The following is a 5865-nucleotide window of genomic DNA, read 5'->3' as shown; positions in this document are numbered from 1 at the left end:
ACTGTCACGGTTGTCACCGATAAAACATTAGCCCTAACCGGAAATATTGAGCAAGGGTAGAATTCCCTATTCTTAGAGGAGGAAGTTATGATCTACAAGGACTTACCTATGGAATCTTACGAGCTCGGCGCCATTTTGCTGCATGGCATAACATACGAGCTCATAGACTTCCTGGCTCGCCTCTAGGTTGCAACCATGTCTCGGATGGCTCAGCAACACGCTGAGCAACAAATGGTCGAGCGGGCGTTGGTCAATGAGCTCAAATCTGATGACAAGCCGAAATTACATAAAGTCAAACGAAAGTGTGTCACCAAGAAACGTCAAGCACGCATCGAGCTACCCGATCTGAATACAATGTTAGTCTAGGTCTATCAAGAATTAGAAATGACGAATCGCGAGGCCAAAGATACAACAATTAGCAACAAATATGCGTGCCAACAAGCAAAAACGGCTATAGAGTTATGGCAAGCTTCCGCGAACTGTCTAACTGAACTTCAACGGCTTCATGAAAAAGGTGAACCCAACCTCCTCACCGGACCACCCTCGATGTTCAACCTCGTCGATGTGTCCATCCAAACAAATACGACTAGCCCCCCCGTGCCTGTGGATGTGTCCACACAAACCAACGAGCCCACCGACGCAATTACGGCAGAAGTTCCAAACTACATCTACGAAGAGGAGATCGCAACCCAAACGGCAATTGGGGACAAAGCTAAGGAATGATATGAAAAAGCTAAAGCCGAGGCTGACAAGCTAAAGGAGCAAGCACAAAAGAGAGAACCCGAGCTCCAACAATTTCTCAACGAACGGATGGCTCAGCTCTCAAAGTCGTGCAAGACCTCACAACAGCAAAATTAGCGGAAGAAGAGGAAGCGAAGTAACGGATATCTCGCCAACACTCCGAAGAAATGGGTTCCTTGTGAAGTGAACTTTCGGAACTCCAACTCCGCTCACGTCGGTTCCTTCAGACGTTAGAAGAAACCGAGGCGCAACGAGCAACGTTAGAGGAATCCCTCCACCAGCTCAAAATCTCCACAGCCCTGGAACTCGAACGACAAGAAAACCATTGTCGGTAGGAATTAGCTGATAATTCGAATTGACTTCTCCAACGCTACGACATGCATATGCAAAAGCTGGAGGCCCAACTCGCTAACATCACAACATCATGTGAATCCTCAAGGCCAAGTTCGAACAAAACGCAGTGAAAGCACAAAACAACTTGAACACCCTCTAAGCCAAGTATGAAATGGGCGAAGAACAAATCAGAACCACAGCTCCCAAACACAGAATACAACTTAATCAAAAGGTCGAGGAGGCTCTAGCCCGAGGGTGGAAGGAATGGTCGGCACAGGCAGCCGAAATGCCAGAAAACCGGAAAAAAGAAGATCGCAAATTTTATAAGATGGACAAAAGCAGCATCCAAATCCTCGGAGAAGACCTCATCGACGACTACCAAGCCCTAGCAAGCACATTGTCGCGTAACTACACATGCGTGTGCCAAGCTAGGCGGAACTACAGGGGCGCCGAACCGAAGGGTTCAAGAAGAAGAATAATAAGATAGACGGAGGGTGTGTAGGGCGTTAGGTGTCGAGATGCACTGGGCACAACCGGCTCGGTCGGGATCGGAGTAACACGCTAGATGATCAACAAGAAACACATACCAACATTTCAATTAGAAGGTAGAGAACTTACAACCAGCTCGGCCGGTAACCGAGCTACGATCTCAACGAGCAACCCACGTACACCAATCACCGAAGTACAATGTAGAGCCTCTGCTGGGAGCACACGGTTTCCTATGCGAGCAAAGGCATTCGACCTAAGAGGAAACAAACAGAAAATGCAGGGAATACAAAGAATAGGCGCTCGGTTCCCAACCCGACACCACTTTGTTCTCCCTAAAAGCGTGATCCCTAACTCAGTCCTCTCTACCTCGTTTTATAGACCAAGGAGGGAGAGGGTTGTTACATTAAGTAGTTAAGCCACTACTTCGGACCGAGATTCTCCTCGATCTCCTCGCATTGTCGTGCTGTTACACTCTCGCGTGTGAAATAAGGCGGAACCGCAGGGGCCCTAAACCGAGGAGTGTGAGAGAGAAGAGGGAGAGATATTCGCAGAAACACAGAGAGACAGAAACGAAAGAATCAATTCCAATAACAGTATAGATTACAGAGCTTGCAATGCTACAACCAGCAAGCTGGTGATAGACTCAACATAGATGAACACACGCATTGAAATACGAAATGGAGCCTCTATTGGAAGCACACAGGCTTTCACGCAAAATCCTTGCAAGAGCAACAATGATAGTGGAGGACAAAGCTTGGTTCCCAGTCCGACAGTACTTCGTCCTCTCAAAAATGCTCGATCCCTGTATCAGTCTTCTCCCCTCCCTTTTATAGGCTATTCGGGAAGACTGTTACACCCTCAGTTACATACACTTATCCTTTGTCCCGTCGGACAGAGATACGCTTGGATTCCCTAGAAAATTAATGCGTACTACCTAGTATATTTACAACTTAATAAATAGTGTGGCCACGAGTAAGGGTCAGTTCCTGCATCTTTCCCCCGTTTCCTCCTTTGGACGGTTTTCTCCACGACATCCACCCCTGCCAAACTGCGCATCCACCGGTATGCGCCGGAGAGGAACAGTTACTAGAGAATCCGGCTCGCCTCTACTCGTCGTTGCCCGATTCTTCGTCCGCCCCAAACCGATCGTCATCGTCGTCCTCGCTCCCTAGGTCCGGCTCGTCCTCATGCCACTTCTTGAACGCCTTGATCTGCTTCCCGGCCACCGGTACTGTTAACCGCATCCCATCGAGCTCCGCAAGGTGGTAGGTGCCATTGTCATTCAAGCTCATTACGGCGTAGGCCCGAACCACCTCCTCGCGAATTTGCGTGTCGTCTTCTACTGGTTGTCGAGGTTGATGTCGTACACCAACACCCAGTCGCCTTCTTCGATCTTCTTTGGCCGCAGCCGGTGTGTTCGGTCGAACCGGCTTTTGTTCCTCTCCCTCACTGTTTGCAACTTCACCTTTGCCCGCTCCATGTCCTCTGGTCTTCGCTCGAGCTGTTGAATTCGTGTTGCCAACAACTCTTCCCAGGTCATCTCATTCCTCCAATCTATCGCTGCCCACGAGGAAATTGTCCGTTCAACCGACATGACCGGTATCTGCCCGTACATCCGCTCTGCCGGCATGTACCCGGTCATTGAACTATGTGTCGTCCGGTCTGCTCATAGTGCGTAAGGAAGGAGCCGTGGCCAATTCCTGACCTATCCTCCACATGCACGTTGTCGAGGTATTCCTCGCAGATGCGTGGAATGAGGCGGGACCTCGGGGGTCCTGTACCGAAGAGCAAGAGAGAAAGGAGAAGAGACCCATTGCGTGCGAGCGTAGATTCACAGGGACACGGCCCTTCGGCACCAAGACACGAGTGGGACAGCGACACAGAGAGACACGAATGTATGTATGTATTAACAAAGACAAACAATCAAAACACGAAGTCAGTTACAACCGAACAGGCCGGCAAACAGATGCCGATGCCTGTTCGCAAACGCGCAGAAAGGAAGGAGAGGGTTAGAGGTGCTGCCGGAAGAACTCGGGCATTCCTCAGAGCAGCGCGAGCCTCACGAAACCTGCACAGAAAGAAGCTATGGAGTTTGCGAGCCAGAGAGAGAGAGAAGCCTTCGCCCACAAACCGATACCACTTCGTCCTCGACTCTCCGCGATCCCTTCCTCTTGTCTCCCTCCTTTTATAGGCAAGAAGAGAGTCGTTTCCTATTAACTTCCTACCTACCGAATCTACCTACCTCGGATCTTCCATGTCCCTAATTCTCTCTTATGTACAACGTAAGGCGTACGTGCATGAAGAGCCAGTTCCTATGCTCCGACGCACCGATTCCGCTTGTGGACGGTTTTCTTCACGACATCCGCCCCCACCTAACCGCGCATCCACCGGCATGCGCCAAATTGAGTTGGGACAGAGAAAACCGGTCCAACCTTCATTCCCCGCCCGTCGGTTCTTCCTCGGTTTCGGATCGTTCGTCGTCCTGGTCCAGGTTAACCGGATCCGGCTCGTCGTCGTGACACTTCTTGAACGCTTTGATCCGTTTCCCAGCTACCGGTATCGTCATTCTCGTGCCGTTGAGTTCCGCCAGATGGTACGTCCCGTTGTCGTTGGCGCTTTGTACCACGTAAGGCCCGAACCACCTTCTTGCGAACTTCCGTGTCGCTCGGTGCTGGTTGTCGAGGCTGCTGTCGTAGACTAGCACCCAATCGCCTTCCTCGATCTTCTTCGGTCGAACCGGGCTTTGTTCCTCGTCCTTGCCACCCGAAGCTTTTCCGCAGCCTGCTCCACGTCCTCCGGTCTTCGCTCGAGCTGCCGTATGCGCGCCATCAACAGTTCCTCCCGGCTCATCTCGTCTCTCCAGTCCACGGTTGCCCATGAGGAGATCGTACGTTCCATCGGCATGATCGGCTTCTGCCCAAACATGAGCTCTGCCGGCATGAATCCGGTTACCGAACTGTGCGTAGTTTGGTCCGCCCACAACGCGTAAGGCAACAGCCGTGGCCAGTTCTCGACTTGACCTCCGCATGCCCGAACTAACGCCTTGACGATCGGTCCGTGTCCGCGCTCCACCTTCCCATTCGCCTCCGGATTGTCTGCAGTGGTGAGCGAGAGCTTGACTCCTAGCCGGTCGAACAACTCATCGGCCTCTTCGGTGTCCAACTCCCCGCGATCAGCCACGATCTTCCCGACGCACCCGTACCGACATATCACGTCCTCGATCAGGAACCGACATACGGCCGCGGTCGTTTTGTTCTGAAGGGCTCGGCCTTCCACTTGATTCGTCAGATCTTCCCGAGCCAGGATCAGATACCGCATCTGTCCTACGCCCATCGGTATCGTCACCAGATCTACCATCCATTTGAAGTGGATGGTCAGAGGGTACGTAGGGTGAAGCTCGTCCCGATGCCGGACCATGGAGTGCATCTGACAGCTCCCGCAAGTTGTCACGAACCGATGCAAGTCCCGGTACAGTCCCGGCCACCAGTACTTCCTCTTTATCTTCTCGAACGTGGCCCACGTTCCACGGTGTCCAGCCCAAGGGCTGTCGTGGTAGGCCGTCCACAGCTCCTCCTGTTCTTCCTTCATCGCCACCACCCGGAGCGGGACGCCGTTCCTCTTCTTCGGGTGCTTCCATAAGTATCCGTCCCGGAGAAAGAATCGGTAAGCTTTCTTCCGGATCCGGTTGGCCTCGTCCTTCGTCCATGCCGCATCCGGCGTCATCGTCCTCAAAAACCCACCGATCTGGAGCCACTCGCCGTCGTACTTGCTCTCGTCGAAGTCGTGAAGTGCCGGAGTGCTCGTCCCATCGGTCGTCACATACGCCGCCTCGAAGAAGTCCACGCCGACTTCTTCGTCCTCCAAAACCATGCTGCCCTCGTTATCAAACCTCGCCCTCGAAAGCATGTCGGCCATGGCGTTGTCCTTTCCGGAAATGTGCCGTATTTCCGGGTCCAGGGACTTGATGTACGCTATCCACCTGAGCATCGCCAGGTCCGGTGTCGCGCATCCAGAAACCATGTCGAGAATTGGCAGGCAATCCATCTCAATAATCACTTCTGTCCCGATCAGGTAGTCTTTGTCGGTCTTTACTGCCGAAACGATACCCCAGAGTTCACGTTTAACCTGGGCGTACCCTCACTGTCGCTCACTGAGGACCTTCGCGCCGAATCGGATCGGGAACCGGATGCCGTCCTCGTCTTCTTGGTTGACGACCCATCCGATCCCGGTCGGACTCGTATCCACCGTTATGTATACTGGGGTACCCTTCTCGTAGATAGCCTTCCGGAGCGCCGGTGCTAC

Source organism: Azolla caroliniana, unplaced genomic scaffold (genome assembly GCF_043228905.1).
Source record: "Azolla caroliniana isolate FFs.n. ecotype wild unplaced genomic scaffold, voAzoCaro1.0.p SCAF_6, whole genome shotgun sequence".
Lineage (NCBI taxonomy): Eukaryota > Viridiplantae > Streptophyta > Polypodiopsida > Salviniales > Salviniaceae > Azolla > Azolla caroliniana.
Note: the sequence above shows the minus strand (reverse complement) of the source record.